Source organism: Choloepus didactylus, chromosome 4, assembly GCF_015220235.1.
Source record: "Choloepus didactylus isolate mChoDid1 chromosome 4, mChoDid1.pri, whole genome shotgun sequence".
Classification (NCBI taxonomy): domain Eukaryota; kingdom Metazoa; phylum Chordata; class Mammalia; order Pilosa; family Megalonychidae; genus Choloepus; species Choloepus didactylus.
In genome coordinates this window covers 4,501,843-4,507,786 of record NC_051310.1, presented here as the reverse complement: position 1 = coordinate 4,507,786, position 5,944 = coordinate 4,501,843, and positions in this window count along the sequence as shown.

Below are 5,944 nucleotides of genomic sequence, written 5' to 3'. Positions count from 1 at the left end.
CAGAGTGATGGGCTGGACTGTGTCTCCCCAAACCTTCTGTTCCCCAGAACATGGCCTCATTTAGAAACAGGGTCATTGCAGAAGGAGTTAGTCACATTAAAATAAGGTCCTCCTGGACTACGGAAAAATGTAGAAATGTTAAACTGATATTCTCACAAGCATTGGGGGCTACCAATTTAGTTGGCCAAGCCCTCAATCTTGGGGCTTCCCCTTAAGAAGCTTGTTACTGCAGAAGAGAGGCGAAGTCTACTTATAATTGCGCCTAAGAGTCTCCCCCAGAGAACCTCTTTTGTTGCTCAGATGTGGCCTCTCTCTCTCTCTCTCTCTCTAAGCCATCTCGGCAGGTGAACTCACTGCCTTCCCCACTACCCCACTACGGGGAACATGACTCCCAGGGGTGTAAATCTCCCTGGCAACACGGGATATGACTCCTGGGGATGAGCCTGGACCTGACATCGCGGGATTGAGAACATCTTCCTGACCAAAAGGGGGAAGAGAAGTGAAACAAAGTTCCAGTGACTGAGAGATTTCAAATGGAGTTGGGAGGTTACTCTGGAGGTTATTCTTATGTGTTATATCGATATCCCTTTTTAGTTTTTAGTGTATTAGAATAGCTAGAAGGAAATAACCTGAAACTGTCGAACTGCAACCCAGTAGCCTTGATTCTTGAAGATGATTGTGTAACTATGTAGCTTGCACAGGGCAACTGTGTGATTGTGAAAACCTTGTGGCTCACACTCCCTTCACCAAGTGTATGGACAGATGAGTTGAAAAATGGAGACAAAAAATAAATGAACAATAGAGGAAATGGGGGGCTGGGATATTTTGGGTGTTCTTTTTTTACTCATTTTTATTCTTATTTTTTTGGAGTAATGAAAATGTTCAAAAACTGACTGTGGTGATGAAGGCACAACTATGTAATGGTGCTGTGAAGCCGGGAGAGACGAGGCGGGTTTTCCCCAGAGCCTTTGGGGGATGCACCTGCTGACCCAACATCAGACTCGTGGCCACCTAAGCCACCGTGTCTTGGTGCTTTGTCTCACAGCCCGGGAGACGCAGGCCGCGGGCAGGGCGGGTGCTTGGCCAGTCTCCCTGTCCTGGGCAGGCCGAGGCCCGGGAGAGCCAGCCCAGTCAGGACGTCACAAGAGGGGGCTGCAGAGCCTTCAAAGAGGGTTCCTCGGGGCGCCCATGGGCAGTGGCTCTGGGCTCTGCTGAGCCAGGGGCCACAGAATGTTCCAGCTTGACACAGAAAGGGAGGGTAGCTGGGGAGCCTTTTGAAGTCTTATCTCCATAAACCTGCCCAAAGTGGCACAGGCCTCCTGGGAAGCTTCTGGTCCACCGATGAGAAGCCGGGCGGCCTTCCGGGCTCACTTCACAGCCCCGAGACTGTGGCCCAGTGGTTCCTGGGCAGTACCTGGTTCCAGGGAGCTTGGGCCTCCACCACCAGGCAGGCCTCCAGGGTTGTGGATGTTGAGGTGTGTGGGCCCTTGGCCTCCTGCCATCCTCTCCCCTCTCCTCTAGAGGGGCCCAGGCAGGCCTTGAAAACCACCTGGGTGTGGGCTCCGTCCCTGCCACACCCCTCACCCCTCGCCCCTGACAACCCAGGTCTGCCTGCGGTTTAAGCAGGTTGCCTCAGCCTGGGGCACCCTCAGGCATGGCCACCGAGTGGAATTGACCCCCCGAGGGCTGAGCTGGGCAGTGTCCGGGGCCTCGCTGCTTCCTCTGGTTTCGGTCACTCCGTGGGATGTGACAAGGAGAACGCTGGCTTCCGATGACACGTCCCAGGGCTGTCCCCAGGCCGGGCCTTCGGGCAGCAGCTGGGGCCCTGTGCACAGGGGGGACGTCAGTCCCCGGCTGGGCCACACGGCGGGGCGCTGGGAGGGCTCTAAGCTCCAGCCTCCACCTGGGGCATCGGGGGCCCCTGAAGGAGCAGGGCCTGCCAGCCACCCCACCTCTCCTGCAAGGGGGTCTGAAACCCACCCCCCCAAAACCCCGACACACTGCTGGGCAGCCCCCCCATCCGAGACCTTGGGCTGGGGACATGCCCTTCTCTCTGGGGCACCCAGCACTAAGCTCCCAGTGCCCCTGCCCCACCCGGGTGGCCTCTTGCCGGGAAGGCCCTGCCCTCTCCAGGGTCGCAGCCAGGACCCCGGAGTCCCCTCCCTTAACAGCCACCCAGTCCAGCCGCTGTCCCTCCTGCCCCATCCTCCCCTCCCTCTCCGCAGACACTCCTGCTTTCCCAGCTGCTCCAGCAACACCGAGCACCGGGGCGGCTTCAACGGTGAGAACCTACTGGCTCACGGCTAGTGGAGTCCAAATCTAGGCGGCGTCAGGCGGTGCTTTCCTCCCGGAGGCTGGCGCTCCAGGGCCCGCTGCGGCCACCCCTGGGCCTGGGCTTCTCTGCACGTGGCGGCCTCTCCTGTCTCTCCCGGCCTCTCCCGGGTTCCACTGACCTCCAGCTTCTCGCTCCCGTGGCTTTCTCTCTCTGTCTGAATTTCCTTCTGCTGAGGGAGGACTCCAGAAATAGGATTAAGTCCCATCCTGAATGAGGTGGCTCATCCCTTAACCGAAGGAGCCTCCTCATAGTGTCCTACTCACAGTGGGTTCACCCCCACAGGAATGGATTAATTCAAGAACGTGGTTTTCTGGGGTGCACAGCTCCAAGCCACCAGACACTGCCTTAGCTCAGCTCCATAGCATCCTCTCAGACCAGAATTATCGAGTGCTGGCTCTGGGGACAGGGGTCCTCTAGCTCTCCCACACCACGGCCACCCCCAAATTGCTGCTCTAAGGGAGCCCGGCCATTCCAAACTTCCCACTGTCCTTTGAACACACGGGCTTCCTCACGGCTCTGTACCTGCCTGAAGTGCCATTTCCCAAGCCGGCTCTGCCTGGCAAACTCCTATTCATCTTCCAAAACCCAGTGTACATGACCCCTCGATTTGGAACTCCTTCCTCTGGGTACCCTGACCCAGTTTGTGCTTCTGTTATTAAGTTATGGTGTCATATAGTAATTGACCACATGTGTAGTGGGACTGAAATGCTGCTATTTAAAAAAAGAAAAACAGCTCCTTCCTCCTTCCCTCCCTTCCATCCTGTCTTCTTTCGTTGTTTCCTTGGTCAGAGCAGGAGTGGGGTGAAGGTGAGAAGCCTTCTTTGGTTGATGGATTCTGTGCACGGGGCTTTAGGAACTGAACAGTAAAGCACAGTCAGGAACTGGGGGTTCTCAGCGACAGGGCGAGACGGGGTGACCTGCTCCGGCTCATCCCTGGCCAGTCCGACAGATGAATTCTCATTTCCTTGTGGTGGGTTCAGAGTCAGGAGAGGGGGGTCCCTGGTGGCCGAGAAGAGACAGTGTGGAATAGAGGCTTTGTCAGGAGGGTGACTTCTGGGGGGAGGAGGCAGGCCCTGGCTGCGGAGGTGGGGGACCAGCCCCAGGCCCCCACAGTGGCTTCTGGGGACACCCTCCCATCTGCTCCTGCAGGGAGGTGAGGATGGTGCAGATGGGGTGCAAAGCGATGGGCAAGTGCAGGGGAAGGGCGGCACCGCCAGGAGAGCGCTGCCCTCGTGGGCAGAGGGGCCCGGACTACTTGGTTCAGAAGTTCAGGGGCTCGCCCAGGCAGGGAGCGGGGACTTGGGGTCACCGGGGACACCGCCACACCGCCTCCTCTGAGCAGCCTTGCCGCCTCGGGGAGCTTCCGCAGAAGCAGGCTTGTCCCCAAGCCGGGCGCGTGCATGGGAAGGACGATGGCCGGCTGCTTGGGGACAGAGTGGGGCTGCGGCCACGCTCTCAAACCCCAAATCGGCCTGGGGGATCACTTCTCCAGGGGACGCAGGGGGTTCTCCCGCACCCAAGCCTGCCCCCTCCCAGGTGCTACACACCCAGCCCCCGCCCTGGGCCACCCTCCCCCCTGACCCCGGCACCCATCCCGTTCCCAGGCGCCCAGAGCTGCAGGGCCCAGGAGCCAGCCGCGCGGCCTCCTGGTAAAAGGGAAGAAGGACACAAATCCCCTTGCAGTTGTGGCCGTGCCGGGACGGTCGCTGGGGGTGCTATTCTGCCAGCCAGTGTGGCTCGGGCGCCCGCCCCAGCACCTGGGGGCCCTGGCTTCTCAGCCGGAGGAGGCGGCACTTGGAGAAGTCTGGGACTGAGAGGGCGTGTGCTGGGGTCCGCGTCTCCCCCGTGCCCGGGACCGTCTCCTAGTCCAGCTTGCACCCATCTTCCCCCCAACCTGCCCTGGAAACGGGGGCCAGAGGGGCCCGCAGCCCCTGCTGACATCCCCTTCCTCCCCCGCAGGCCTGCCAGTCTCTGCAGCCCCCCGCCCGGCTGCCCTGGGAGGCTGGACACACGGCGAGGAGGCTGCACCCCAAGGATTCAGGGACCCCTTCCCCAGATCACACAGCTAAGTGCATGTATGAGGACCCCTGGGCCAGGCTCCAAAGCCCAGGGCAGCTGCGATGTGACCCGGTCGCCCCCAGTCTGTTCTGCCCCCGCACCCCATTAGTTTTGGCCTGCATCCCAGCCCCTCAGCAGGCTGGGGGTCCCTAGATGGCGAGACCTTTCCCTGCACAGCTCAGCTGAAGGATTGAGGGGCCCCTGTCTGCCTTTCCTGCCCCCCAACAGGCAGGCCTTCCCCCGGGCCTCCTGGGTCCGTCCCCGAGGAGGTTGGGGGTGCCCCGGCCCTCCCCTCCGGGGTCTGGCTGCCTATTCCGGTCCTGCCACCTGCTGGGGGGCCCTGGCTGTGGGCCCGGGGGGCAGGCCCGGCTATTTTTGGCGCCCTCGGATCCGAGGCAGCGTCAGGCTCAGCCTCTCGGGCCCTGGAGGTCTCCCCTCCCCGGCGCGGGGCTGCGGGGGGCCGTGATCCTGCGGGGCCCGGAGGAGACTGAAATCTCCAGCGGACCCGGGTCCGGCCCCCGATCCCGCGCTTCCTCCCGGAGCCGGCGGGGCGAGGCCCGGGGCGGGAACCAGCGCGGGGGAGGCGGGGCCCTTCCTGGTGTCGCCCCCTGGGTGCCGGGCCCTGATGCGTCCGCAGGTCGCGCTGCGCCGCCAGCCCCCCCGGGCGGCCCTCCCCTGACGGCGCCTCCCGGGTGGGTCTGGGGTCCCCGGGGCCGCGGCCCCTCCGCGTTGCAGGCGCCAGGCCCGGCGGCCCCTGCTGGGTGCGCTGGATGAGCCTGGACGCGGCGGGGAGCGTCCCTGGAGGTGCCTCAGTATTTGTGGCTGTGCAAACCCGGAATCAACAAATAATAATCAGCAAATCGACGAAAATTACCCCAACTGCCAACAGATGATAACACACCAGGAATCCACCAGGAATAGGCGCCGGGCTCCCCTTGCCGTTCGTGCCCCTGGTGTGAACCGAGGGGATCACAGCCCAGGCCAGCAAGGCCAGCTCTGAAACAATAGAATGTTCTATTCTCTTCTATTTTTTAAGCTTTTTAAAAATAATTTTTTGAATTTTAGAACAGTTTTAGATTTACAGGAGAAGTGTGAGGATGGCAGAGTCCCCCACTCCCCAAGCCCAGTTTCCCGTGGTGTTATCTCAGGATGGTTTGGTACGTCCGTCACGATTAGTGAACAAATATCGCTCCGTTATTTTTAACCAGAGCCCGTTCTTTAGTCATAGTTCCTCGTTTCCCCCCTCAGGTCCCGTTTCTGTCCCAGGATCCCGCCCAGCAGCTCATATCCGACTTGGTCGTCGCTCCGAGGCTCCCCTGGGCTGCGGCAGATTCTCCGATTTCCCTCGGCTGCGGCGACGGGGACGGCTGTGAGGCCAGGCCCGGCGTCCTGGGGAATGCGCTGCACCGGGATTTGTCCGGCGTTTTCTCACGTTAACCCGGGGTCTCGTATGCCTGGAGGAAGACCCCTCCGGGGTCCACGCCGCCAACATGACTCCTCATCGGTGCTGGCCTGAGCTCCCGGCTGAGGTGTGTGTGGGGTTCCACACTG